This window comes from Danio rerio, chromosome 11 (genome assembly GCF_049306965.1).
Source record: "Danio rerio strain Tuebingen ecotype United States chromosome 11, GRCz12tu, whole genome shotgun sequence".
In the NCBI taxonomy this organism is placed as follows: Eukaryota; Metazoa; Chordata; class Actinopteri; order Cypriniformes; family Danionidae; genus Danio; species Danio rerio.
In genome coordinates this window covers 40331346-40349822 of record NC_133186.1, presented here as the reverse complement: position 1 = coordinate 40349822, position 18477 = coordinate 40331346, and the positions used below count along the sequence as shown (strand labels likewise).

The 18477-nt window shown below is 34.3% G+C and overlaps 2 protein-coding genes and 1 long non-coding RNA gene across 3 annotated transcripts in view; 2 read left to right on the top strand and 1 right to left on the bottom strand.

The window, feature by feature from the left end:
* The window catches only part of slc41a1 (solute carrier family 41 member 1), an 83569-nt gene extending 76719 nt beyond the window's left edge, over window positions 1–6850 (top strand). The window contains exon 12 of the transcript XR_012386709.1: window positions 3986–6850. The gene's annotated coding sequence lies outside the window, so the exon portion shown is untranslated. The remainder of the gene's footprint in view (window positions 1–3985) is intronic.
* Window positions 1–18477, bottom strand: part of sox13 (SRY-box transcription factor 13) — a 675553-nt gene that overhangs the window by 497980 nt on the left and 159096 nt on the right. The window lies entirely within an intron of this gene.
* LOC137490428 (uncharacterized) overlaps window positions 12532–18477 on the top strand; it is a 28167-nt gene continuing 22221 nt past the window's right edge. Inside the window, exon 1 of the long non-coding RNA XR_012387326.1 lies at window positions 12532–13039. This is a non-coding gene — a long non-coding RNA (uncharacterized lncRNA). The remainder of the gene's footprint in view (window positions 13040–18477) is intronic.

Genomic DNA, 18477 nt, shown 5'->3' with positions numbered 1-18477 from the left:
GAATGTGCGATTATTATCAAGTGAGCCGAAAGAATGTATGCAGTCTTATCAGCAATGTTCCGTAAAAGAAATGGTTAAATTATCCAGAAATGCAGAGCCTGAAAACTCGAGAAAGTCTAATTTGATTCAGTGGCGAAATGACCTTATGAGAAATATTTCCTGTTTAAAAAGCCAGATTTTGACACAAAGCTTAGCACAAGATCAATTGCTGAATTAAATTAGCCTAGTCTGGACAAAAGGCACCTGCTGATTGAGAGGAAACCTGCCTCAAAAGCCTTTTTGATACACAATATCAGTAGAGTTATGCAAAAAAATGCTTGTCAAAAGGGCTATTTTGACATCTGCACTGCTGGATGCTAGCTCAAAAACCTAGCTCTTGAAGCCATGCTTGATTTCAAATCCCCGAAATCGGTTTCTTGTTTCGTACTGGATAAGATGAGAATGATTTAACTTTGACTGTTTTTTAAAACCAGATTAATGCCACTCGGAAAGACTTGAAAGGCTAACGGGATGGCTAGCAGCTAATCTGTACCTCAATTCTCAGCCTTAAAAACACGTTAATCAGTAGCTGTCACTAATGTATCTTTATAACAACTAGCCGGGCATGTAAAGCCACTGACCTCCAGTTATCATCGAGCGTGTGTGTTTGTTAACGGTAATGTTCTCCTCCCATTGCTAAAGGGCTGAGTATAAACATCTCATATTGTGCCGGGCACATTAACATTCAAAATGCCTTTCTTTTTTTTTTTGTGACGATATCTTCAACACACACACTTTTTATTTGGAAAGCCGTTTTAACAATTCATTTATACTTACAGTATATCTATTTAAAAACAGTTTTTAAACACTAGTACTTATTTATAAGCCTGTAGTACTTATTCTTTAGATCACAGGTGTCAAAGCCAGTTACTGGAGAGCCGCAGCTCTGCACAGTTTAGTTCCAACCCTATTTCAACACACTTAAGCTCCGGTCACACTAGAGTTTGTGCGTGCGAAAAGGGGCGGGATTAAGATGATTAGACGTTTAAAACAGCTAGAGGTTGGTCCATGTTTTAAATTTATGTCCAGAGAGGTCATGTTTTGATCCTCGATTGGTCTCGCGCATTCAAGTGATGCGATTTCGCAGGTCAGCGTTCACCAAGCTTGAACTTTGTATCGCAGCGCCCTGCGAAAGTTGACGCACAAACTTGCGTTTCCAGTCTGACGCATTCGCATACGCATGAATGGAAGTTTATAGTGAGAAAAGTGCTGTGTAATGGCAGCTTTACCTGTAGGATTCAAACAAAGTTTGATTTGGTGTGTTCAATTAGGGTTGGAACTAAACTGTGCAGAGATGTGGCTTTCCAGGAATTTGCTTTGACACCTGTGCTTTAGATTGCACTGTAAAAGAATAAATGGTCAAGAAGTCATGACAATATATGTTTTTAGTTAACTGTAACTTATTAAACTAAGTTAATCATGTTCCAACTTAATATTATGAGTTGCACCAGCTGTTTTAAGTCAGTTTAATGTAATTTTAGTTCAATTGACTTATACGGTTAATTTGATTCACCCTACAAATTTAAGGCAACCAGTATTTTTTATTGTAGCACTTAATTAGTTTTTAATCTGTATGTACTAAAGTGTAAAAAATATATCTGTGAATTCACAGGTGTTTTTTTTTTTTTTTTTTGTTTATTTTGTTTATTTGTTTATTTTGAATTGCATTATGGGATGTTGATCTCCAATCTGTCTACTTTTGATGTTGAAAATTCAACTCTGCAGTTTAACAAAGTCACGTCTATTGACATTTCAGTCGTTTGAAATGATATGATATATAAGACATAACATATAGAGAGGAATAAGTCTGTAAAATAAAACTGGCAGCGTAATGTACACCGACCAAGACAATATAGCACATTAAACTATTCAAAATTACTTTTTTAAAAGTTTTTAAGGTTAAAAGTTGTTGGAAGAAGGATCAAAATCCCATAATGCAATTCAAAAGCAGAAATAAATAGGAAAAATAATAAAAACAAGAATCGGAAAATACAGAAAACTGCTAATATTTAATTTACGGATATTTTATCAATAACTAGTACTTTAGTTCTTATTTATCAGACAATATTAATTATTTGATACTTGTGTTAATAACTTATATACTACCTAATAGTATCTAATGTATATTAGTAGCTATTTATTAGGTACAAGTACTATTTTATTATAAACTAGTATTTTTCTGTTTATTTACGATTTTGAATTGCATTATGGGATGTTAATCTCCAATCTGGCTACTTTTGATGCTGAAAATTCAACTCTGCAGTTTAACAAAGTCACTTTTATTGACATTTCAGTAGTTTGAAATGATATGATATATAATACCTAACATATAGAGAGGAATAAGTCTGTAAAGTAAAACTGGCAGTTTATCACAAGGCTTTGTAGCGTAATGTACACCGATCAAGATAATATAGCACATTAAACTATTCAAAATGTAAATAAAAGTCACTTTTTAAAAAGTTTTTAATGGTTAAAAGTTGTTGAAAGAAGGATCAAAATCCCATCATGCAATTCATAAGCAGAAATAAATGGGAAAAATAATAAAAGCATGAATCGGAAAATACGGAAAACTGCTCATTTTTAATTTACAGATATTTTATCAATAACTACTTTAATTCTTATTTATCAGACAATATTAATTATTTGATACTTGACTTAATAACTTATATACTACCTAATACTGTCTAATGTATATTAGTAGCTATTTATTAGGAACAGGTACTATTTTATTATTAACTAGTATTTTAGTTTGTAATTATCGGATACTAGTTCCGGTAGTTATTTATTAGATACTAGTCCATCTGAATTGGATACTAATATTTATTCATTTGATACTATTACCTAACATATACTAAGAGTTATTTATTGGGTACTTGTACTAATTGATTATTAACTAGTTCTATAATTGTTATTCATTTGAAAGTTAATTAATTATATGCTAATACAACAGTTATTGGTACTAGTACTTTATTATTAGCTATTTTTTATTTATTTATTGGTTACTGACTGTTGTTTGTTGGATACTAGTCTATTTAAATTAGGAAGTAATTATTCATTTGATACCAGTACCTAATATATGCTAGTAGGTAATTATTAGGTATTAGTAATAATTTATTATTAACTAGTATTTCAGTTTTTATTTACTGCATACTAGTAGTTATGCATTAGATGCCAATAATAATTTATTATTAACTTTTATTTATTAATTTTAGTTTGTTTTTTAGTATTCAGTTGATGCTTGTTCTTATTAATTAAATACTAATACTTATACATTTGATACTAGTACCTATTTTATACTAGTATTTATTTATTTGTTACTAGTGCTCATTTATTTTTAACTAGTATTTTATTTAGTATTTACTGAATGCTAGTAGTTATTCATTAAGTATATTGCTATATACAGTATTTTTTTATTGAATTGTAATAGTTATTCGTTAGATACTAGTACTTGTTAGTTTGATATTAATACCTAATAAACATGAGTAGTTATTGATTAGACACTATTGTTTTTGTAATTATTACTAGTTGTTCTTATCTTACTAGTCACAACTGTATTTTTAATCAATGCCAAATCTGAATGACCACGTTTATTGTTTTTTTTTTACATTTTAAAAAGTACTATGTTATAAAGGTTTACATGTTTTTTTTTAATAGATACTAGTAATTAGTCAATAAGTACAAGTATTTGAGAAATAAGTAATATAGGTTCAAGTATCTAATAAATAAGTTCTAGCTCGTAAGAAATTATAATAAAAAATACCAATATCTAATGCAGTGGTCACAAAACTTGTTACTGGAGGGCCGGTGTCCTGCAGATTTTAGCTTCAACCCTAATCAAACACACCTGAACAAGCTAATCAAGGTCTTACTAGGTATACTTGAAACATCCAGGCAGGTGAGTTAAGGCAAGATGGAGCTAAACCCTGCAGGGACACCGGCCCTCCAGGACCAGGATTGGTGACCCCTGATCTAATGAATAAGAGCTAGTATCTAATAAATGACAGGTGGTACAGAAGAAAATATGTGCTAGTTATTTACAATTGGCATGCTATAGTGAAAGCTGAAGTCAATGACCAGTCCCCTTAAGGCTGGTTTATACATCTACGTCGAGCAATCGCTGTGAACCACGGCTCCTGCCTTGCACGCAGTCGTGCATTTATACTTTTCTGTGCTGTTTGTGTTGCTTTGCAATTACACTTCCAAAACGCTAGCTGCCAGTAGGTTATGTTATGTTCTGAGTTTCTTTGTGGGTGTTTTTTTCTGAACGCTACCCCAATGTACAAGTAGCTAAAACCCACTCATTCAGAGGTGGGAACCGGCAGACGTGCAACAACTTTAATAATAAGGTAAACACAAAACAAAAGGCTCCATATGGACCTCCTTCACGGGACTTGACACTTGTAAACACTCGCTATATTGGGCTTGTGGCTCTCAGCACTGCCCTCGTTGTGACATGTAGTTTCATTTTTTTTGAAGTCTGCGCCAGATCATGAGCGTGTGCTTGACGCACAAGTATAAATCAGCTTTTAGTTACTAACAATGTAATAGTTACCACTAACTTTGGCCAAACAGAATCTGCGGACATTTTTTATTATTTTTTTGCTATTTCTGCTGAGAATTTTGTTAGGAATCAGAGGCTTTATGCAGAAAATGATTTTGGGAGTATCGTAAATAACAAATTTATATATGAAGTAAAAAAAAATCGCTTTTTAAACTTTTATTTAATGTTAACAGCGCAAATCCATTTAGATCCACATTATTTGGTAAACAAAGCAAGTGTCTCATATAACATCTCTACTAAAAGACAGAAAATATTACTTTACACACTGTATTGTGAATAATCATATGAACATTTTCATCTTAGTCAACAATTATACTGAAATTAATTTGAAAACTAAATAAATATAAACATACACACATTTACATAAGTAAATAAACAGAATTAATGATGGGCTAGACTAATGATAGGCCTGCATGAAATCTGTGCGCCCAGAATTATGCAGATTTCCGCAGATTTCATGCGGGCCTACTAGTAACTAATGAAATAAGTACTAGTATCTGGAATAAATAGCAGGGGTTTTTAGGTGCAGGCACAGAATGTCACATGCCACTGATCTTTAGTTCTGATTTGGTTGTGACTTCTTCAGGTGACCAAAATTTAACGCCAATTTGTTGTCTAATACCCACCTCAGCTGGTGTTGATATTTAGTTGGTTTTAGGCTGTGGCGAAAATCCAACCAAAATCCAACATCAGCTAAACTTCATGATATGATATCCATACAACGTCAAAGTCTAACATCTATAGCTGTTTAACTTTGGTTGTTTTTTTGTTGTGTGTTTCATCTTGACGTTGGAGTCTGACCTCAAACTGATGTTGGCTTCTGACCTCAACCCGATTTTCATATACAGTATGAAAAGTTAGTCTGACGTTGGAGTCCAACGTCAATTTTACGTCTGTGTGACGTCTGATGCCTGCTGAGAATCACATGTAGCTAATAAAAAAGTACAAGGTAGTAGGTACACTGAAAAAAATGAGTGAATGGATTTACTATGCTTCTTAAGATAAGTGCTTGCAAACTATTTATATGGGCTGAATTTAAACAAACAAATTCAGCTTAGTAATGTTCAACATAATTTGTTTAAATTCAACTCAAATATATAGTTTGCAACCACTTACCTTAAAAAATGGTAAATCCAATGAATCATTTGTTTCAGTGCATCTTAATGTATACTTGTATCTTTAAAAAATGGATACTAGTAACATGGAAATAGATATTAGTATGATTGATATATGACATGTTAAAACGGCTTACCAGACTCCCCCTTTTTTAAATTATAACTTGTGCTTTCTGTCCTGAAATGTGTGTTGGTTGCGTCACATTAGATCACTGTGCACAAGACGTACTGTAATGCCAGAGGTTTTCCACAAGAGGTCGCGCTAGTGCAGGAAAAGCAGCGGCTCACTTTTATGCCACAATTATGCGTCACATAAATATGACTGTGCAACCGATCCGGTGCTGCCACTGAACACGACAGCGCTCTGTAGTTGTGAATATTTCTTCAGGGGACGGGAGGCTTTGTTTATTTATTTCTATAGATGCGACAAAGCTATTTGTACATAATATATTTATTCTATAAATGTTTATTTTATCATTCTGTTGCATTTTTTCTTTGCATTGGACCAGTAGAGATGTTTACTGTACGTTTGTTTTTTGTTTTTCGGTAATTTTTGGTAAACTTTAACACAATATCAAAGTTTGGTGCCTAATATCCAGCAAAACCTCACTTACTCGATCTGGTTCGGTGAATTGAGCATAATATGCCTTAACAAATCACAAGCAAGGCTAGATTTATGTAGTTTTTTTTTTTTTTTGTATATGATAATTGATTTTTATTTTATATTGATTTGATTTGTGTTCACAAATCGTCCCGGCAGATGAAATCGGTGGTAAAGTTATCCAAAGCAAAGCCACCCATATCAGTATTTTATTTTAGTAATAAATACATAAATTAATACTTCTTTAAGGGATTTCTAATCTGTCATAATCTAAAACTTTCCTGCAAGAACTCATAACCTTCACTATGTTGTGAGTCAAATGGACTTGATTCCTGGTCGCTCGACTGGGAAACTTAAAGCAAGCTTGGCAGGTTATCTGAGCGTGTACAGCTAGTAAAGGTTTCTGGTTTCCTGTAAACCGGTTCTGGGTTGTTCCCCTTCAGTTCTGCCCTACTGCTTCAATCTGACACTGTCAAGGGGACTTAACAGAGGTACTTGTAAACTGCTGGAAATAAAAGATTTTATTATTTCGTACGACTGCCATGTGCTTTTCTGTCTTCTGTTATGCTCTTTTTTGAAGAGTTTCTGTACATGATCAAAGGTTATTATTGATGTTTTAAGATTAAAATTAACACTGTATTAATATTAGCTTTTAAAGATAAATACTTGCTCGTTAGTAAAGGGTTTAATGAGTCTGAGTTGCAAAACAGAAAATGATTCGGTCATTGTTAAAACCATAGAATGGACATTGTATGTATTACATGAAATCACATAAATATGAACAGAAATTAAATACGTTTACACTACCTGACAAAAGTCTTGTCGTGCGTCTCAGTTGTAAAAGCAACAAATAATAACTTGACTTGTAGTTGATCATTTGGAAAAGTGGCAGAAGGTCGATTTTTCTGAACTGCATCCCAATCTCCACAAAAACTGCAGATGGAACCTGAATGGACCCAAGATTCTCATTGAAATCAGTCAAGTTTGGCGAAGAAAAAATCATGGTTTGGGGTTACATTTAGTATGAGGGAGTGTGAGAGATCTCCAGAGTGGATGGCAACATTAACAGCCTGAGGGATCAAGATATTTGTGCTGCCCGTTACATTACAAACCAAAGGAGAGGGACAATTCTTCAGCAGGATAGCGCTCCTCATACTTCAGCCTCCACAGCAAAGCTCCTGAAAGCAAAGAAGGTCAAGATACTCCAGGATTGGCCAGCCCAGTCACCAGACATGAACATGAGTGAGCATGACTGGGGTAAGATGAAGGAGTGCAGTGTTCTCACTGCAGCATGACTTTATATTCTACTGTACATTATTTCTGTTAAGTGACAAGACTTTTGTCTAATAAAGTCAGACTTTACTGTCCTAATCAAATAATTAAAAATCGGGGCATCATATTTTATTTGGGTAAAATAAGTGTAATCTAGAGGTCTTTGCCTTTCATATAAGCCACTTTTGATACCAAATGATCAACTAGAAGTCAAGTTATTATTTGCTGTTCCTAAAACTTGGATAGATGACAAGACTTTAGTCAGGTGATTACAAGGGTGTCTCTAAAAAAACACAGATCTGATTTTATTTTCTAATAAATTAGCACATAATATATTTACAAGAAAATTCATTTTTGGTGTGAAACATTTTAAATGGTTTGCATTTGTCATAAATTACAATGTACAGAGTTATTTACAATATACATTTACAATAGAGTGCTTTTGTTTCATAGAATTTTAAACAAATCAGGGCTTAACAATAAGGACTGCCCAGTGGCCCGGGGCCAGCGTGAAAGACACTCGGGACAGTAGACAGGATTGTTACTGGCCCCTATCGGCCAGTAACAATGAGCATGTTTTTTTTTTTTGTAACCTGGCAACAACCAGTACAGCGAAAAGATGGCAACATGGCGGCAAAATTAAACAATGAGGCTAAAAGAAAATGTATGTTTGTAAAGTCTTAGAAGCAGACAATTACATGGGTACAAATTTAAGAAACTGAAAAAACAAAAAACCAAAAAAAAAATTAACAGTTGTCAGTTTGGCTAGCCATTTTTATCAAAATTATTTAGAATTGAATTAAAATACCAGCACATTTTTCATACTGCTCTTTCATTTGCATAAAATCTTGAATTTTGCTCATCATACATTTATTAACATATTTAAAATGTTTAAATTCTGGATTCACAGGCATAATTTTGCCACTATTTAAAATATGTGGCTAAGAAATAGCTATTAACTTTTTAGTTTTTTTGGTGGGGCCAGTGAAAATTTTGGCAGGGCAAGTAAAAATCTCAACCAATGGCCCGATCAGACCCGTATAAAAAATCCTTAGCGTTGAACCCTGCAAATGTTTCTGACAGACGTCTCTGACACAGGCTATTCATTTGATCATCAATACAATACAAATCTGATATCATAAAAATAATATTATAATTTATAATCATTTTCTGATTGAATGTATGTAAAAGTGTAATCCTCTTATTTTATGCTTTCTTTTCTAAATCATTTCTCCAGTCTTCATCCTCACATTATCCCTGAAAAATGATCTAAAAACAACTGTATTATTTTTATCAGCAACAGTTCAGAGTTCTCAGGCTGAAAGACCAAAGTGAAGTGTGATGAGTGCGAGATAGTTGACGTCATTCCCAGCGTCCTTGTGTTTGTGTTTTTTGCAGTGTGTCACAGTGTTTTTCTTTAGTGTTTAATGCTTATCGTTCATAACGCAGAGAAAGACTTAAGCGAATCCTCCAGAGATGCACATCTCAGCACATTCACCAGTAGCTTAGTCACAGTAATGGCAGTAATTGGTGGCAGAGACAACCATGAGACTAGAATGTATGGAGATGTAAATAAGACAAAGTTTCATGATTTTTATAGAAATTGTGCTGTATTTAGAATCCAAATACTTCTCTTCTTAGCTCAAAGAGCTCTTTTAATATGAATTTGCAGACAATTTATTGTGTGTTTTGCTGTGTGCAGGGACGGATTTAACCAGTAAGGGTCTTGGGAAAATTGAGGGCCCGATAAATATTTATAAGTATAAATTATACCTATTAATTATATATAACATATATTGCATAAAAACTATACATTTTTATCAAATAGTTAAATCATAATTTGTTAAGTGTTAACTCTACATTCAGGTCATCTGCAGGGTCTTAAAAAGTCTTAAATCTCAAAAACTAAATTTTAGGCCCTAAAAAGTCGTAAATCTACTGAAATGTTGTGTTGTAGATCTTAAATCTTTTTTAGCAGGTCTTAATTTTCCTTTGTTCATGTATAGCTCAATCTGGTCATTTACACCCACACAATCACCAACAATCCCTATCTCAATGAAACTTTTTATTTAAAATAGCAGCTTTCTTTAGAGGAACATTTGCTTAAAAGTTCTCCATTTATTTACTTTAGAGGAAACTGACCTGATTTATATATTTGTTATTGAATTATTATCATTGTTGTATTATTAAATTATAATCATTTTTTGAAAGGGCAAGTGAAAATCTTTTCCAACTGGGATATAAAAAAAAAAAAAAAATCCTTAGCATTTAGTCTTGTATACATCTAAAATGTCATACGTAATGGTCTTAAACGTCTTAAAAAGTCTTAAATTTAACCTGCAGAAACCCTGACATTAATAGACATTAGTAAACACATCTACAAATGCTGTTTTCTTGACTTAAAAGCACATGTACAGTATAATCTACTTTATTTTCATACTTTAAGGATCAAATTTTCTCTACTAAATCTTTTGCATCATTTGCAAACCAGTTATTTAAGAGTAGTTGGTAGTTTTTTTGAGATCATTCAGAATGCGTGAGTAAATGATTAACACATTATTTAAATAAACATTTCTATATCTTATTATTCAGGCATATATTGTTACTTTGTATGTTAATAAATGCTTTATTAACTCGACTTCATGCTGTTTTCTGACTTAATCTAAAGTGAGGATTATTTATGCTTTGTAAATCCATAATAAATGACAATTTCAGGATGATTATAAAGTACTGTGTAGGACATCTCATAGAAAGCACATCTTATAAAATATTTAAGTCCAAATTATTAGCCCTTCTGTGAATTTTATTTCTTTTCTCAAATATTTCCCAAATGATGTTTAACAGAGCAAGGAATTTTTCACAGTATGTCTGATAATATTTTTTCTTCTGGAGAAAGTCTGATTTGTTTTATTTTAGCAAGAATAAAATGAGTTTTGATTTTTTTTTCATCCATTTTAAGGTCACTATTATTAGCCCCTTTAAGCTATTTTTATCTCAATTGTCTACAGCAGTGGTTTTTAAACTTTTTTCATCAAGGACCACCTCAGAAAACAATTGTCTCTCCATGTACCAGCATACAGAGCAGTATTGAAATACAGTAGCGTAGTTGGCCCAGTAAAGCAGCTACAGCTTTGCACAGTTCAATAATGTGGCAGATTAATTCCTATTATTAAAAATATTTATTATTGTCAGTCACTTTAAACATTATAAATAGTCTGAACATTAACACTGTTCTATGCTTATTTGTAAAAAAACAAACAAAAAAAACTTTAAAACGTCAACATTTAAATTAAAATGTTCTTTTAAAAGTTTAAAATTATAGGTTACTGTTCTTAAAAAAATAAAAAATAAAAAATCCTGTACTTAAAGGTATTAACATATAGTAGCCAACTCATCAACACCTGGAAATGTTGCCTGGATATAGGCTATATGTCATCATAAATTTATATACAAGTCATTTTTGTTAAATTTTGAAATTTATGTAGCATGTACACATGACATATTTGAATCCTCCGCGTACCAATAGTGGTACACGTACCACAGTTTGAGAACCACTGGTCTACAGAACAAACCATCATTATAAAATGACTTGCCTAATTACCCTAACCTGCCTACTTAACCTAGTTAAATCTTTCAATTACATTTTAGTATCTTGAAAAATATGAAGTGCAATATTATGTGCTGTCATCAAGGCAAATATTCGGTTATTAAAAATGAGTTATTAAAACTATTAAGTTTAGAAATGTGTTAAACAAATCTTAATAGTACTAGTTCCCAACTGAGATGACTAGATGTTGTTTGAGTGTTGGATCTACAGATGAACACAGAGTTCTGAACACAATGTGCCTGATGGAGAAAAGAGACAGACACAAACTCACAATGAGTCTTTGTTGTCTGAAATTACCATCAAAAATGAATATTTTTCTCAGCCTCCTTTTGTTTATGTTGAGTTATTTCACTTTAATGGCGATGAAAAAAGACTCATCCTTTGCCGTAAAAGTGAAATTACTAAACCTGCAAACAGGAGCCTCACAAAAATGCTCATTTGAGAAGAATTTTTCAGACGGCATAGAGGTTTTCGCATCTGAACTCTTCATTTGTTTTTAGTGCGGTCACTCGTGTCTACGTGACTGCGACCCGTCTGCATAAACAGAGGTGCGCAGTTGTACAAATCTATAGTCTAAATCTACGCATCGATGAATTGGCTCTTCAGTGTTTGAACTCTCAGTAATGATTAAATCACACTGAACTGAGCTAAACTGAACTGAACTGAACTTAAACACTAAAACCTGAACCACACTGTTCCAGTTACTATGACCATTTATGTGAAGCTGCTTTGACACAATCTACATTGTAAAAGCGCTATACAAATAAAGCTGAATTGAATTGAATATTTGTCGGCAGACAGTTTGGGCTACTGATTAGAATTATTCAACAGTATCTGGATGCAGCCTTTATGATGCAAGCTGAGACTGCATCACTCAGCGATGCAATGTCAGACACAATGCACTCAAATGGAGCTAGTGACGTCACTGTGATGGGTAGGGTTAGGGGTGGGGTTAGGTGAGCCCATTAAAAAGCATTGGATGCAGCCCAGACTGCACTGCGCCAGGTCTGCAGCCAGACCCCTCTCGAATTATTGGAATTATCAGCATGACAAATTTTAATTGGATGAACATTTTTTAGTCTTATGCCTTATCCAGAATTTAAAAGAACACATATAAATACAGATCATTTACTTTAATCAGTACTATTGGAATGTGAAAAGACTTTCAACCAGCACAACAAAAGACGATCACCAACTGCACCTTTAACTTAATCGTTTACAAATTTAAGTGGATTGAACATAAAGCAACTCAATTCATCTTTATTTCTATAGCGCTTTTACAATGTAGGTTGTGTCAAAGCTGTTTAACATAGAAGTTCTGAAGTGAAACTGTGTCCAGTTTTTAGAGTTGACCTTCAGTTTAGTGTGGCTTCAAGAGCTCGCCCTTAGCTGAAGATTGATTATGGAGCTTGTTCGGCATGCTGTCCTGGGAGATCCTCAAGCCCAGGGCTCCCTCCCGTTGCAGGGTTGAGAGGGGAGTCCAAGTTCAGGTAGGTCTCGAGAACTCCCCTGCTTGATAATCTTGGAAGTAGATTAATGCTATGAAGTGTCTATGCTGTCATTTTAGATTTGTCAATGTGCCTATGTTACATGTTTTTGGTCTGTGGGAGGAAACCGGAGAGCCCGGTGAAAACCCACACAAACACGAGGAGAACATGCAAACTCCTTTACTGAAATGCCGACCTGGCCAGGAAGTGTCCGAGCCGGTGACATTCTTGCTGTGCGGCCGTGGTGCTAACCACTAGGCCTCCGTGCTGCCCTGACGAGGAAATGGGAGGAGTAGAGGTGGAAGCGGGGATTCTGGAAGGTGGAAGCGGGGATTCTTCAAGACGAAGATGGCTGAAGTAAGCTACTCTGGTTATGTATAGTGATTGAGGAGTCGTCTGATTAGTAAATCAGTATTAGCTAACGTTAACCAGGTGTTATCAATCATAAGCACGTGCTCCTCTCGAAATTAGTTTATAAATAAACTTCACTTAATTTTCACTGCTGAAATTCAAACACTGAAGAGCAAATCCATCGATGCACAGCTCCACAAGTCCCAAATCAAGCTGTTCAAAAGAAAACTTAAAGAATTGTGTTGGTTCAACTCATTTTAAGTGAGTAGTTTGAACAAGCAGCAAACGTCATGTTTGTTGAGTGCAGTAGGATTCTTCCCCTTTGAGTGTGCGTAATCGAATGCATCATGTGACCCAGTGACATCATAGCAGACATCATTCACACACCATATGTTTTCTAAAAAAAGCTTTATTACCGTATCAAATATAACAGATGATATTTCATAGTATGAACATGTTTCATAAGAGGGTCATAAGTAGAATCAATCACACACACAATAAGTGCTTTGCGGAGAAGTGACAGTTTATATACACATCCTGTACATACAGTAAGCCAAAAGCGTCTTATGATGTCCTGAGGGTAAAAGGTGAAACATGAGGAGCGATTACAGGAGGATCCGTTATACATGAGCAAGATGTTTGAGTATGAAAACGATCATTCCTGCTGGAAGAAACGATTTTTTTACACTCAGAAATTACTTTTTTTGAGCACGGTGGCTCAGTGGTTAGCACAGTTGCCTCACAGCATGAAGGTCACTGGTTCGAGTTCAGGCTGTGTCAGTTGGCATTTCTGTGTGGAGTTTGCATGTTCTCCCCATGTTATTGCAGGTTTCCTCCGGGTGCTCCGGTTTCCCCCACAGTCCAAACACATGCGCTATAGGGGAATTGGGTAAGGTAAACTGGCCGTAGTGTATGTGAATGAGTGAATGTAAGAGTGTATAGGTGTTTCCCTGTACTGGGTTGCAGCTGGAAGGGCATCCGCTGTGTAAAACCTATGCTGGATAAGTTGGCAGTTCATTCCGCTGTGGCGACCCCTGATAAATAAGGGACTAAGGCAAAATAAATGAATGAATAAACGTATTAAATCTTCCCCAGAGATGGGTTGCAGCTGGAAGGGCATTCGCTGCGTAAAAACGTGCTGATAAGTTGGCGGTTCATTCGGCTGTGGCCACCCCGGATTTATAAAGGGACTAAGCCGAAAAGAAAATGAATTAATTTATTATTTAAATTTAGTTTTTTCAGAATAAATATGTAAATGTGCTTAAACAGATCAATTTCTAAAAAAAAAAAAAAAAAACATTTTAAGTCTTGAAGGAGAATAAAAATATCTGATTTTTATTTCTTTAATAAAAAATATCTGGCAACAAGGTAAGAAAAGTCAAATGAAGTTTTTTTCTTACACCGTTGCTATTTTAAGCATAACTTAATTGTGATCGTTTTTGATAATAATAATTCATTAATAATCATAATAATAGTCAGATTTCGTTTGCTTCTCGAGTAAATGTTGATGTCAGAATGATTACATATTTGTACTGGAGAATATAGTATATAATAATATGATATTTTCTACATAAGAACAAGACACTTTCCAAAAACGTAAAAATACTAAATTTTCAGTCATTCATTCATTTTCTTTTTGGCTTAGTCTCTTTATTAATCAGGGCTCACCACATTGTAATGAACCATCAACTTATCCAGCATATGTTTTACGCAGCGGATGCCCTTCCAGCTGCAACCCATCACTGGGAAACACCCACACTCTCTCATTCGCACACATACACTATGGACAATTTAGCCTACCCAATAACCGGTATTGCATGTGTTTGGACTGTGGGGAAAACCGGAGCACCCAGAGGAAACCCACACACTCAGGGAGAACATGCAAACTCCACACAGAAATGCGCAGGGGCTCTGTCAAGCTTTCGAGTGAGGGAAACAAGCCGAAGCATTGTGCATATGGATTGTCTGACACCCGGTATCCTTAAAGTGTGGACAAGCTGGTAGAATTTCTTCCCTTTTCAAAACCAAAAACCCAAGAGGAGAAATTGGTTCTGTTTTGATATTCCTGACACATTTATTAATAACGGCAATAACTCACGCACCTCTAACCCTAAACAGATCTAAACTGTTTCCTACAAAAATACCAAGCAGGTTATGTTCCCCTGCGGTCTTTCTCTTGTTTTTTCTCGCTCGATATTATGAGCACTGCTCCCTTTAAGCCTTCACCATAGTAGTCAAACTAATAGCGAGTAGGTCATCATGAGTTATTGATCCAGAAAATACGAATCTGCAAATCTGTTGCTAACTTTACTGAACTTCATATTTCCATCTGTTAAAAATATTTAAAAGTACAAGAACAAAACTGAGCACTTGTGATCAATATACTTTACCAGCGGCTGTTTTTCAGTCATTTATAAAGAGCACACAAACATACTGACAGTTATAGGTAACCTACTGTACATTGTTATGAGTCAATGATGCTAATATTCGGCACAAATCCATCAGTTCCCCCTTTCTGGCTGTTCTTTCTATGAATGAACTATGTAAAAGCTCTGTCCATGCGTGTTTCCTTGTTGGTTAGTAACGCTATAATTCATTGCACAACAATACTCTATCAGGCTTTTTGGCTAAAAAATAGAGAAATCATGGATTAATTAGTTATTATTAGATTATTTTTAAATGTCACCTCTCCTGCTGAGCATGAGCTAAGCTGTTGAACGGTTAGCGTATGAGGCAGCTAGGCTAAGCTAGCTTCAATTTTGATTGAATTATTCTCTAATCGGTTGCCTATTATGTGGTGAATATACCCCTGTTATGCATACTGCAGTTCTTTTTTTGTCTGGCTTTCTCGGATATCTAATCTGTCCACCAAAAATTACATTATATCCCTGGCAATGTCTAACACCAGCGCATACACATAGTAAAAGCCGTGCCAGGCACAAAAGTTCCCCCTTTCTGGCTGTTCTTTCTATGAATGAACTAACGTTATGTAAAAGCACTGTCCATGCTGTTTCCTTGTCGGTTAGTAACGCTATAATTCATTGCACAACAATAGTCTATCAGGCTTTTTGGCTAAAAATAGAGAAATCACGGTTTAATTAGTTATTATTAGATCATTTTTAAATTTCACCTCTCCTGCTGAGCATGAGCTAAGCTGTTGAACGGTTAGCGTATGACATTTACATTTACATTTAGTCATTTAGCAGACGCTTTTATCCAAAGCGACTTACAAATGAGCACAAGGAAGCAATTTACACAACCAAGAGCAACAATGAACTAGAACCTAAAGTTCGTAGACAAACTTTGATGTTGGCTTGAGAAAGCCAACGTGACTGCGCCGGGGACTCAAAGGCAGTTGGCAGGAAGCACAGCGGTTGAGAAGTGGTTGCTAGGCGGTTGCTAAGATGTTGCTAAGGCATTCCTAGGTAGTTGCTAGGGTGTTCTGAGTGGTTTCTAGGCTGTTGCTAGGGTCCACTGGACTGTTAATCGGAAGGCCTCATTTACATTTTTGATCAAATCGAGAGAGAGAGAGAGAGGGGACTGATTTGTTCAGGTTGTTTAATGCAGATCACTATAGTATAGTTAGTATTTATAGTATATATTATAATCTGAACAAAATTACATTATAATAAATATTATATGAAGAAAAATATTACATTAAAATACTAATGAAACAATAGCACATGCATTTAGTTAATTTGTCTTTTATTTAATCAGTCTTATCAGTTTTGCAGTTAATAAAGAGTACAGTCAATTTACAGTAATTTGCAGCGTTATATATATAGTTATAGTTATATAGTTATATACAGTTTACAGGAAGAAAATCGCATTAAATACAATATTATAGGACGTCTTCATCACGTGGTTAATTCTGACCAATGACGTTGTTCCACCCCACTGGCCACTAACACAATGTTATAATCGTAATATTTAATTGTCATCACCTGGGTGATTTTATTTATTTTTTTGGTACAGCATAGGCCAAAAGCTTGGCTTTCATTGTCATTATCACAAGTGAGGAGAAGGCTCTTTTGCGGCACAGAATATTGTTTTGAAAGAAATATCTGAAGTAAACTTATGTTTTTGCCAACATAAAAGGGGGATTAAGAAATAATCCTTATAACCTTAACCATAAATGTGTGTATGTGTTATATATGTATATATGTATATATGTATGTATATATATACATACATATATACAGTTGAAGTCAGAATTATTAACCCCCTTTTGATTTTTTTTCCCTTTTTTTAATATTTCCCAAATTATGTTTAACAGAGCAAGGAAATGTTCACAGTATGTCTGATAATATTTTTTCTTCTTGAGAAAGTCTTATTTGTTTTATTTCGGCTAGAATAAAAGCAGTTATTAATTATTTAAAAACTATTTTTGGGACACAATTATTTGCCCCTTTAAGCTATTTTTTTTTGATAGTCTACAGAACAAACCATCGTTATACAATAACTTGCCTAATTACCCTAACCTGCCTAGTTCACCTTATTAACCTAGTTAAGGCTTTAAATGTCACTTTAAGCTGTATAGAAGTGTCTTGAAAAATATCAAGTCAAATATTATTTACTGTCATCATGGCAAAGATAAAATAAAGAAGTTATTAGAAATGAGTTATTAAAACTATTATGCTTAGAAATGTGCTGAAACAATCTTCCCTCCATTAAACAGAAATTGGGGAAAAAATAAACAGGGGAGCTAATAATTCTGACTTCAACTGTATGTATATATATGTATACACACACACTTTATTTTCACTGTTTGTAAGTAATTGTTCTTAACATTTTTGCTTTAAAACATTATAATACTGTTTGGATTTTCCCCCCATAATAATAAATTGTGAACATTGCAGTGTAAATTGCAATCCAGATGTTACAGAGAGAAATTGATGCAGCAACAGCAGAGCATATTAAGGGGATATAAAAAATCTTCATACATTGTATGTATATATATATATATATTCACTATTTTAAAATACATTTTCTTTGCTGTGTGTTTTTATTGGTTATGATGCTGTTTGGATGTTTTATTTTTGCACAATAAATAAAATGTGATTTAAAAAGTGCAAACATTGTCTTTGTTAGAATTTACACGTGATTCCAACGGTATAAAGACGTTCAGGTCCGACCGGACCGAATGGAAAGAAATTGTAGGTTTTGAAGATGGATTATTAGTTTTGTGGCAAGGACATAGCTGTTTTAGAGGGTTAAATACAGATGAAAAATAAAGTTAGAATGATTTTATATTCAATATGTTTATTGTATAATATACGTGAATGTTCGCATGGCTTTCATTTTCATTATCACAAGTAGAGGAGTCAGCACGGATATCCCCGCCTCTTAAAGGGCCATTACTAAATTACAAAGGGCTCAAAAATAGTCTTCTGGCGCCATCTCGTGGACACTCTGACACGCTTTGAGTCTGAATTTTACAAATT